General features: G+C 33.3%; 1 protein-coding gene across 1 annotated transcript in view; it reads right to left on the reverse strand.

Moving 5' to 3' along the window:
* The window catches only part of LOC127704505 (ETS-related transcription factor Elf-3-like), a 44,239-nt gene that overhangs the window by 17,358 nt on the left and 13,993 nt on the right, over positions 1–12,888 (reverse strand). Inside the window, exon 2 of the mRNA XM_052208597.1 lies at positions 7,429–7,581. The gene's annotated coding sequence lies outside the window, so the exon portion shown is untranslated. The remainder of the gene's footprint in view (positions 1–7,428; positions 7,582–12,888) is intronic.

Below are 12,888 nucleotides of genomic sequence, written 5' to 3' on the forward strand. Positions count from 1 at the left end.
GGTATTGGAAAAATCTGGATTCAGAATATTTTTTTCATCAATTTGGGAATGAGAATATTTTTTGAGGAAAAAACCATAACCCTCCCCCCCCCCCCCCCCTTTTTGAAGTTATATAATAATATGATTAGCCTCCTAGCTTAGCATTGAAAAATAATTCTGTATTAGAAACAAAAATTCAAATATTTGTGTATAAAATGCATCATACCGATTTTTGTTAATGGTAATAAAAAAAGCATGATGGTACTATTGAATAGATGTTTGCCAAGTTGTTCATTAATGTTTTCTATTTCTTATTTCGCTTTGTCACCTTTTTTTGCTGTCTGATTTTTATCTATTATCTATGTTTGTAATTTCAATATGAAAGTAACCAAATGCAGACGTATGATACTGATGTCAGTACGTCCGATGATTAATTTCTGGATTTACATTCTTCATGTACTCTCGAGATCAAGTGGAAATTTGGGGGCTTCTCTTAGTCGTCGGATTGGGGTTCCCTAAGGGTACACAAGCTCCCTTCACCAATAAAACCTGGTCGCAATTATATATCCAAGGTCTCTGAAAGTGGCGCTAAATACCAACAAGGGATCCCATCAAGAAAATCAAACCCATAAACATTCGTTATGCTAAAAATAAAAAGGGCAAAATCGTTTCAAGGTTAAGATTGTCTCAGGGAGTTTTAATTTTTTTTAATTTTTGACACAATTATATACGTTACTAATTGCAAATTCAACTCTATCGCTTAAATCATGCTAGTACCGAAGCACTGTCACTGGGCTGTTTTCTCAATCAAGAACTGTCGGACAACAAGTAGCAATATGAACATATAAGCTCAATTTCCGTCCAGAAGTCAAATGTGTCTAAACTTAAATGATTAAGTACGCTAGGTATAAAATGTTTAGGAAACCAAATCATTTCAGAGCAGCCAAAATGAAATCGAAGTTGAAGTTGACACCTTTAAAAGTTGACTGCCCAATCTCCGGGATAACGACGAAGTTCAAGCAATATCACCTTATGATATTGGTCAAGTGTGTTTGCGTCGCGTTCATTAGGCCCGGTTCATTATTAAGCTTAAAAAACCTTAGACATACGAATAAAGAGCATCACTATTTTTGTCTCGCCTTGACGGAGTCAAAAAGCAAGACATAGGTATGCTGTTTCCGGCGTCGGCGGCGGCAGCGTCAACAATGTATTAGTTTGTGATTAGGTCTTGTTCATGGTGAACCACTAGTGGTAGGTCAATGATATTTGGTATGCAGTTGTATTAGCATTAGCACATCTCATTACTATGGAGATAATTTGGCCCCGCCCCCTCAGTCAAGGTCTATTGACTTTGACACTTTTCATAGTTTACATGTATTAGTTTGTGATTAGGTCAATTTATGGGGAACCACTAGTGGTAGGTCAATGATATTTGGTATGCAGTTGTATAAGCATGGGCAATTCTCATTTCCATGGAGATTAATCGGCTCCGCCCCCTTAGTCATGGTCTATTGACTTTGAAAATTTTGCTAAGTTAACATGTATTAGTTTGTGATTAGGTTAGTTCAAGGGGAACCTACCAATGTTAATTGGTTTTCAGTTGTATAAGCATTAGCACATCTCATTTCCATGGAGAATATTTGGCTCCGCCCCCTCAGTCATGGTCTATTGACTTTGAAACTTTTGCTTAGTTTACATGTATTAGTTTGTGATTAGATCAGTTTAAGATGAACTTCTAATGTTAAGTCAATGATATTTGGTATGCAAATGTATTGGCATTTGCAAGTATTGTTTCCTTGGAGATTATATAGCCCCACCCCTGATCATGGTTCATTGACTTTGAAACTTTTACATAGTTTACAAGTCAATGTTTGTGTTCAGGTTTGTTTAAAGGGAACGACTTATAATAAGTCAATGGTATTTGGTATGCAGTTGTATTAGCATTGGCACATCTCATTCCATGGAGATTGTTTAGCCATGTACCTTCAGTCATGGTTCATCGACTTTGAATATTTGCATAACTTACATGTTAAAGTATTGCTATTTTAATTTCAACATTTGCATTATCAAAATTACAAAAAGGCGAGACATATCTCTGTGATAACAGTTTATTAAAAGAATCTATATAGATGAAAATCGTCTAAGGAAAATCTCTCCTGTATAAATTACACTAAACAATAAATAAGCGGCCACTTGAAGTGGTATCGCTGTCCAGTAAAGTGGCGGTAGTGACTTTATTTTATAGCGGTTTTTATATATTCACATCAGTTGAAGCGTCAGTTTGTTGCTGTTTATTACATAAATGTTTTGCTTTGAAACTATAATAAATGGTGTTTTGTAACCGGAAGCTGTGGTGTCTAACTAGTTCTTCTTTGAAAACTTCATGACATGATCAGTAAGAGTGGCCTTTTGTAACTGGAAGCGGTGGTTTCTAACTTTTTCTACTTTGAAATCTTCATGAAATTATCAGTAAGGTGGCCTTTTGTAACTGGAAGTGGTGGTATCTAACTCATGATTTCTCCTTTGAAACCCTAATGACACGGCCAGTAAAAGTAGCCTTTTGTAACTGGAAGCGGTGGTTTCATACTATTTCTCCTTTGAAACCTTCATGACACGGCCAGTAAAATCGGCCTTTGTATCTGAAGTGATGGCTTGTAACTATGTATCTTCAAAACTTTCATAACACTTTCATTTGAAGCGGCGTTTTGTAACTGTTTATGTTTTCACACGTTTTTGAATCATTTAATCCATCAAAGTGACAAATCACCGTAAAGACGTTGTATGTACTAATTACATGTACCTATGGGGCAGGTCGTCGGTTTTGTAAAGGTAAAATAGTATATATCACGATTAATTTACATGTTCAGTTCACATATCACTTGTACCTTTTAATCTATATATGTACCTAGATATAAGAAACGAACTACTATATTAAAAATAGGTTAAAATCGATAATCTTCATAGTCGCGTGTTACTTTTAGTCTCCAGGAGACTGGAGGTTTTTTATTTGTGCTCATGGATAAAATAAAAGCAGAAAAAGATTGTGTATTTCCAATAACGGACCCACTATGGGATTGAACATTTAAATGACGATAATATCAATAATTGAACAGATTGCAACATTGAATAACTCAACAAAGATGTGGTACAAGGTGAAAGACGCTTTTAATATGTTTCTAAAATACTAGTAGATTTATAAACATGTTCAAACAGAAACACTTTAACTCATGTTAAAGAAATATATGAAGCAAATGTATCATGCTGAAACGAAACTGTTTGGTTTTGTTAGCAGTTATCTTATGTGAAAACACACTGTTTTTGGTGGGACTCGTCTTGCTCAGTCTTTAGTTTCCTATGTAGTGTTTTGTGAACGTGTTTTGTCTTTTCGTCTTTCGTTTGTTTGTCATGGTGTTGTCATCAGTTTCTCTCGACTTATGATTTTCGGGTGACCCTTGGCATCTTCCGCCTGCCTGTTTTATACGATTAAAACACCATACCCTCTACAATTCAAATTCAGATATGACAAAATGTATCTGTTCAAATATTCTTATAGAGTATCATCAATGAGGGGCCTGATGGGTTATTTTCGTTTTTCGTGATCGGCGCATTTTCGCTATCGTGATCCGTTTTTCTACAGATTTTTTTTTTATATTTTCGTGATCCGTGATCATGGAAATTTATTTTCTGTGAATCGTGATTGACAAAAAAATCAACTCGTGATGAGACCCCCCCCCCCCCCCATCAGGCCCCTCATCAATGTTAGTACTTGGTTTTAGTATTGTCTAAAATGTAACTAGTAACATATCTTATTCAAACGTCAGCGTTTTTATTCTTTTATGTAAACGTTATACAGTCGTCGTTTTCTTCATTTTTAAGTTGAGATTACTGCACTGAATCAAAAGAAAGAAAACAATTCAGAAAATGCATTAACATTTGATTCATTTTATTATCTAGACTGAATTATTAAGCATAAAAGGAAATCCAAGATACCGACATTAATTTGATGCATCTTAACCATGCATGACTAGCATTTTAATATCTTCATTGTTGGTTAAACCAAACACAAGTAACACAACAAAATTCGTTTTAATGTTTTTTTGAACACCTGTGTTTCGGGAAGATGACTTTACATTTGGTTACTAAACTTTCTCCAGTATCAATATTTATTTAATAGCATTCCGGTACACAATCTCTCGGGTTTTTACAGTCCAGTGGCATCAACCCATTGTGTTAGTGATGCACCTATGCACTTACAGCCCACCAGCAGTGCAATCGAACCAGTAGTAAACATACAAGATTACAAGAAACCGATACTAAAATGATACACTTTATAACTGATACAATGTGATGAGTGTAGCATCTTGAGCATGGACCTGTTCTTAAAGTTATGATTCTTTTTTTTTACAAAACTTTCTCTGATCTTAAGTTTGTTATGATGTACAACTGATTTCCTGTTTAATATTTGCGAATCCTTTTTTTAACATTATCATTATTTTTTTCTCATTTGTGTTATTTGTTTTTAGCTTAATTGGTGTTATATTATTACTACTAGTAATATATCCGCTTTATAATGGGGGTGAGTAGCATTTTTTGTTGTTGACATTTTCCATTAAGTGAATTTTCCTGAAATGGGTGTTGGCCATCTTGAGCATTGGCACTTGCTGCCATATTTAAAACCCACTGAACATCTACATATGATGCTTGAAAATAGATAAGGTAAATTCCCCAGATGAAATGTGCACGCTATAGTACATTAAATATACTTAGAACACTTAATGTAAATGATCCCACTTTCCGATAATATAGTTCCTGACCACTTCTAGTTGAGTAGGTTTAGGTTTAATGTGTAAATAAGATACAGGAAACATGACAAGGACGATAATCCGGTTATTTCCGGTTGTCACCAAATATAGAAACATCAATGAAGATGCTCCTGCTTAATATGAGAATATTTGACTTTAGCAAAGAATCCCCTTTGGTAGGCCAGATTTTCCCCTGAATTTTTTCACAGCAGGGCCATTTATCAAAATCCCTTCAATATTTTTCTAAAACTCACAGAATCATATATTTAAATGTGTAATTTAAAGGTTTAACAACATTTCGGTGCATTTTTAAACAGTTGACCTCAGACTAAATACATCAAGATGGCTCAATACTGCAATTTAGAAAGATTTATGCAAATCTATCCTAAAATGCATAAAATGGACATCCTTAACTAAAACCAAAAATGATGGGAAGTAAAAATATACATTGTCCTTGGAATGCAACTTAATACATTTTGGTTACTCGGAAATGTCCCTCAAAGGAAAATTTTAAGAAAACTTGTAACATTTACAATTTTGCTTTCAAAAGCAAACTAAAGCGCTGAATAATTAATAGATTTTGACTCTTGTGCGTGAAAAAATATAGGCTCTACCATTTTATTCCACATTTGTAGCTATATAAAACAAATAGTTCCTTGCGCACAACTCGTGTTACTGCACCTTCATTAGGTACGCTTGTGGCCAAATATTTGAAAAGTCCAATTATTAAACGTTTTAGAGCTCAAAAACAAGAAAGAACATACAAATCAGCCAAAACAATATGTTGTTATTGATACACAATGTTATAACTTTATATATAATACAATATTTTTTATAATTACTGTTATTCTAGTTCTCATGTCTTACAAGGAGGCCAACTGGACTTACAAGGAGGTCAACAGGACTTGCAAAATCATAAGACAAAATACCAAATCAGCAACCGGAGAAATGGAAGACAAAACAAGACATGCTGTACAACGAACAACTACGTGTATGTTCACATCTTCAAGTTGAGAAAACAACATTGATATAAAGAGATGTGATATGCTTGTGAATGACGCAAATGTCCACCACATTGCTGAGTTCAAACACTTTTATAATTTCGGACTTTCATGCAATAAATAACACTTTATACATTTCATACGTCCGAAGCACTTTTCTGGATTAACCATTATTCAGGAAGTTCAACGTTGAAACATTAACATTTGATCCCAGGGAAAACATTTGATCCCATTTGAAAGCCAGGGATGAATTAACACGCAGAAATTTTTAAAGCTGTATGACCAAAGCTTCTCAATCATCAAGTTGCTATCAATATATTTTAGTTTCTATTGAAGATTTTCTGCAAATTTTGATTTATGTCGGCGACTATTACGTTTGCAGTTGCAGATCCAGAATTTTGAAAGGTTGGAGGGACAAAAGGCAACGTCAAGAGCTAGTGGGACTGGTAAAACGTCTTTGCAGTAACCATTCATGTAGCTGCATATAGCCCCCTTCCCTAAATCCGTCTCTGGTTTGCTTTAAATATAAAAAAAATAGATGATAATATTTTCTTTATCAAGTACATCATGCAACGAATCTTATCTCATATCTCATTGTGACTGTCAAACTTGTAAGTACGCACTTTAGACTAATTATGATTATAAAAACGCATTAACTTATTTATAACCACCAATGTATTACCAATACGCAATAATAAACAACTACAAACCCTGTTCCGGTGTTATAACTACCTACTTATTGAATCTGTATAATCAAGGACTGTTATTTTACCTAATAATTTAATAAGGTGTGACCTTGGAAACTCTACGTTTTAATTCTAAATGCATATATATAGTATTCCCTTATTCCAAAATATAAAAAAAATTGTGTACAAAATGTCTTTTATTGCTCTGTTTTCGGTGTGTAGTTTTGGAGCAAGCTTTTTATGAACTGAACCCAGAATTAAACTTGATCGACCGATATTCAAAGGACAATTGATATTTTGATTTTGTGAGAAAATTTTTTAAATAACATTTTAATTTCACCAAATTCAGTTTACTCTTATAGACTGGAGCCTGAAGTGATGTAAATTCGGGTTAGTTTGCACTTCTTTCCCAGGTTATCAAGTTTTGTGATGGAAGTTTTAAATTGTTTCATACAGCGGACCAGATGAACAATACAATGATTCAGGTATTGTCCTCTTCAATAAATCATTTCAAGAAAATAAAATTTTTCTAAAAACAAAACGATTTTTTAAGGCATCCAAACCAATAACACAAATTCGTTAAGAAAATTGCCGACATTAAATGTACAATGGTATGCATAAATATAAAATAACTCTAAGACATGAAAAAAATGTGTTCATGTAAACCAGTTAATACCGATTTAATTCAGTGTACAGGAGAGGAAGTAAATATAAGGACATACCAATTATTTCAATATGATAATTGTATAGAATTGGTTGAACAATAATTTGTCATTTAAATATAGATGTATTTTTGCAAGGAAGTAAGGGGTAGCTCTCCTCAAAATAAAAACCAGAAGGTAAAAACGAGAACGAAAAGTGAATGTTCACGAGAGGACACAAAGAGATGAATTTCATGTTATTTTAAAATGCCTTTTGCTTCCAGATCTATTTAAAGATGAAGTATGATCATGTACTTACTATGAGCGAAAAAGACGGTTGTCACTTGTTATCCTTCGGGTGCACATGAAATCTACCCTGGATTTTGGTGGAGTTTGTGTTGTTCAGTCTTTAGTTTATATGTAGTTTTGAAGACTTGTTTGTTTAATATTCTGCTACGTTAATTGACAAAACCTGCAACAATATTTATGGAGGAGAAATAAGTGTTTCATATACAACATATTTGTGAAACTAATAAAGAGCCAATAATAAAATATTGAATCTTGGAACTTTATAAATGTGGAATGAGGTCGACACTCAAGGTGTCGGGTTTCAAAGTTTAATACATAAATAGGTAGGAGACATCAAAACCAAAATACCTAAACAAAAGGAAGAGATCGGCCATTGCTCTAACCTGTATAATCCAAATTAAAGTTTCATGCTTTGTGCAAAACATTATTTCATATTTGTTTATTTTCACCCAAGAACAGCAGACTGAAGATAACATTGCATACTTTACATGTACAAATGTAGTTGTGTATCATAAGAATAAACCTGTAGGCTAATGTACCATCATGTCATCTTACATATAACACGCTTATCACGACATCTAATAATCACGTCAATATTATGGCAATACTGGAAAATTTACTTTTTAATTGATCAATTTTTAAATTAACAAGATTTAAAAAGATAATGACAGAGCGCATTGTTTCTTTTAATTCAAAATATCTGACACGAAGTGAAAGAAATCTTTTCAAAATGTCCTAAAATGTCAATATCAAGTCAACTTCATGTGTCATAACAAAATGAACCTAGATCTTATACTGAAATAAAAGTCTTTGTAGTGACCTTTTTATTTTTTAACTCTTAACAATTAACAAACGAACAGATTCTAAATTCTTGATTTCATTTTTTTTTTAAATTATCCACCATTGTATGGAAATTATTGTTTTTGTGGATTGAAATTGGAATTGAATTGTAAACCATGCTTTCAATCAAACAGATTATTTTCTCTGATTATAAAAATCTCCTGACAAGACTTTCTTTTGAACCCCCACTATGTATGTCTATTCTAAAATGTCGAACCAGCCAGATCTTTCATCACAAAATATGGTATTGCATTATCAAATAATATCTTTTGTTTAATTAAGACCTGACTGTACAAATTCGGTACATTTTGTACTTGTAAAAATATATCGTGTAATTGATGTTTGACTAAAACGTACGTCAATACGCGGGGTACTTTAGTCCTAAACGATGAAATCACAGTCTACGGAATATTACTACTTTATTACTAGCTTACTTTTTTAAAACTTATTAACTTACTTTACTTTTATAAACATTCTTGCAAAATAATATGATTATTATGAAATATGATCAGATGTAATAGAAAAATTTTAATTTCTTATAGTCTGGCCTCTACTGAAAAAAGAATGAAAAATGAAAAGATCTGAATGAATAAAGATCAAAATGTACTAAGAATAAAAAAGATCAATTGAACATTTCGTACATGTTTAGGACGAAAACAAATTATCAATACATGTAGTAGGTAGGTTTTGCACGCCAGGGGTCGACCAGGATAAAGAGCGAGAAATATAGACTGCCACTGGAAAAAGGGGCATTTGGGATAGGGAAAGAAATATTGTATATAGCAACATGCCACCCATGGGCCCATCAAAGAATTATTGCACAGGTTCTTATCGTGCAAAGAGCATGCCACTCTCTCTAAACGAGGCTTCGGGTTTAACGTCACCATTCTGACCGAACATGGCTGCGAATTAATACACCAAAAATGACGCACCACTTCGGTAAGTATTGTACATTTGGAAGAAGACCAAAATGACCATTTCTGTATACCCCAGTCACCTTGGGGGAAAGATCAATCTACCATTGAGAGTAAGAACGAACAACACTGAAAAATTTAGTTAAAATTATAAAACAAAATCCGAGCATAGATATAAACATAGGACATACACTGAGGATTTGATATGTCAACAGTGATATACGAATTTGGCCTACACTTTGTAATATTATCTTTTATATTTATTAAATCCAAGATAAACATGTTAATGTTACATCCATCTTATCTAAACACAAAGTCAATTTAGTGTTTTGTGTTTATGTCAAATTGGCCTATAGTCCTTTTTAGAAGCTTCAAAGACATTTGATATTTTTATTTCCCCCTGACGAATGGGGTATATAAATATTGTCATCCCTGGACTTCTCCCCTACGGCCGTTAAAACAATGCAATAAATAGAGAGGTACGTTTTGCTATGTGGGATGTATGAATACGCAGTCCCATCCTCGACCTCTACATGTGAAAGAACCCTTCCAAGAAATCGTTAAGGATTCCGTAGGTGACCTGTTGCAAGGCTAAATGTTTGCCCCTATCCAACATAGGGTAACTCTCATTTTCCAATGGCTGTCAAACTCCCACCCTTCATCGTAGTCGAGCTTATTTAAAGGACCTACCTAATGGTTTTATTGTAAATATGTTTGCGTCCTGAATATGCATGGAACAATTACCATTGGACGTTAATCAAAAAACAATAAATCAATCAATACATATGTTTTATATAGTTGTTGATATGAGGATCTGGGCTGATAAACTACTAAAGAACGGACAGATCTTTCTACAAGTCCTACGATATTTTAGTACTACGATTGGATATCTTAACTTAAGTGGTTTTATGCATATCAGCCCTGTACTATTTACTTAATTACAAAGACACAAAATGTCACTGAACATTTTACAAAACTTTTAAACATATTTTTTGGTTTATTACTTGATAGAATTTTTTTTTTATTTTGAACAGACGAAAAAAAAATAATCTTAAATTATAATCCAATACAATATAGAGCAGTTATTATTAACCAATATAGTTACATGTTTTAATTGAAATTGGTAAATACAGATGAAAAGTGACTTCTTTCTGTGCTCTCAAAGCAAATTACAAATGTACATGGGGTAATGTCTGTGACTGGACTATCGTAACGAATGGAGTGTATGTGCAATGATCCCGTGTTTTGTACCTTAGTAGATTTTTTTCTGGTTTCTGAAGTGAAAAGAACACATCGATCCTGTTGCATTATAATAGGTTTCCTAGACAAAGTGTTGTTAGACGTTCTTAGTGCCAACACCTTGGAAGACAAAGATGCATAGATGTATAGAGAAAAATAGAGGCGGAGATACCAAAAGGAGAATGAAAACTCATAAGTCGAAGAGAAACGGTCATATGCGGTATGGTTTTTGCTCATTGTTGAAGGCCGAACGGTAACGTATAGTAGTTAAATTCTGTCTCATTTGGTCTCTGGTGGAGAGATGTCTCATTGGCAAGCATACCACATCTTATACAAAGATTATCTTAAACTATATAGAATGTATCTGAGAGTTTTTGTAAACAGTATAAATATATTATGAAAGATTTAATTTGCTATAAATGATCTATAAACTTTAAAACCGTTTTTCATTTTATGAATAAGCCAACAATTCAGAGACAAATATTGCAGTCATGCATATTCAGGACGAGAGGAAAATAAAACTCAACGTTCCCAATATGACCGGACGTGGCTGCGTATTTATGCATCCAAGGTGCCCTTTTACCATGGGTCTTGATGCTGGACAGAAAAAATCCTTGTAATAATATAAGAATATCTCTATTTCAGAGGTAACACTTCGGTTTAGTATTAAAGGAAAGAAGAGTTTACATTTAATGCAATTGTGAATACAGAATATGTCAATATTTGTACCCGAGAAAATCGAACGTGTACGTTTACTTTTAGATGGCCGCCATTCAGCAGAATGCACAGCGACTATCGTTTGATCAGAAATCAATAATTTAAACAAAGGCAACAGTTAGGGCAGAGAAAGTGAAACAAATTCACATGGAGCTATTACTGTTATAATTTAGAATGTTAGTAAAAAACCTTATAGGCTAAACTCTGAAAGTAATTAATCCTTCTTTCACCTGAGAGTGATAAAACAATGTATGAAATTTAACAATAGTCTAACCTGAAGATTTAAAGGACCAATCAGGGAGGGGCTTATTAACAAATTCCCATCAGTATATCGGCGTTTTGCATTTGCGCCGATCTGCATTTCATTTGCGCCGATTTTTTCTTTCATTTGCGCCGATTTTTTTTTCATTTGCGCCGATTTTTTTACAGGTAAATTACAGGTGAATGTTATAATTCATTTATCATTATAGACCTCTTCCGTTCGCCAGTTGTACAAATGTTATGAATTGTCAATCATAACATGCATATAACTGTTGTCCTCTGCTCACCACGGGGAGGTGGAAGTAGGATTTTGAGCAGGATAAGTCAATTTAAAAAGCACTATGTTCAAATACATTAAATCATAAATCTGTTCTTGCCGAGCATTTATAGGCAACACATCTAATATATTCCTTTCTTGTGATTTCGTCTCTATATTTGTCGTAATTGTCAATAACAAAGTCCATCTTTTCTTTCTCTGGCTAACGTACTGGTGTGTGCATTTCTAGAGTTCGCATTTTAACATACGTAACGGCCTGGATTTTCTTAACTTAAACATAAGCGAACATCGTTTATAACCAGATTTTACCAATATACATTCAAGGTATAGTACAGGTACAAATATTTACTCACCTGTGTTAAACTGTAAATGCAATTAGGAGCAAATATAAAATCGGCGCAAATGAAAAATGAAATCGGCGCAAATGAAAGAATGAAAATTTTAAAAATCGGCGCAAATGTCATACGCCCCAGTATATGAAGACTGCATTTTTATTGTAAATGCATCTACTATTGTTTTGATTTTAAATGGGTTGTGTGTTCAAGGTTCTGAAAAACTGAAAGCGTTTATGAAACCTGGTGATATAATAGTTACCCAGAACTCGCTTTTGTTTTTGTTATTCTAGCTTTTACTGATATGCAATTTCATTATTCACTCCGGAGGCAATATATGAATTAATAGATCAAGAAAGTCAATGGATTTCGTGGATACTGAAAAAATCGGGTAAAAGTTCAGTTCACAGAGTACGAAAACCACACAGAATCACTTGTAACATCAAATACTTTTAGTAGACTTTGATCATCAAAATACATGTATCTCGTCTCAAATGAAAACAAGTACACGATTAAATATAGAAAAGTGATAGTCTGGCCTATCAAAGTACATTTATTGACCTTGTGTGAAGTATACATCACTATCAGAAATTATGTAACGTGTTTGATACAAAATGGTTTAAAAGTTGTTTTGTGAAGAATGCAGAAATAATTATGTCAATAGTGTGGTCTGCTTAAATATATAAATATTTAATATGTTGAGGAAAAAACTAAATATAAAATTCACTTATTGAATTACATGCTAGTTGGCACCCCTGACCCCTGAGATATAGATTCAACCTATATCTAACTGAATGTATGCCACATGTATGTCATCTTAACTTAAAATCTTTGCTTATTGATCAGATTGTGTTTTGCAATATATACTACATGACTTATTCAAGCAGTTT

This window comes from Mytilus californianus, unplaced genomic scaffold (assembly GCF_021869535.1).
Source record: "Mytilus californianus isolate M0D057914Y unplaced genomic scaffold, xbMytCali1.0.p SCAF_6, whole genome shotgun sequence".
Taxonomy (NCBI): Eukaryota; Metazoa; Mollusca; class Bivalvia; order Mytilida; family Mytilidae; genus Mytilus; species Mytilus californianus.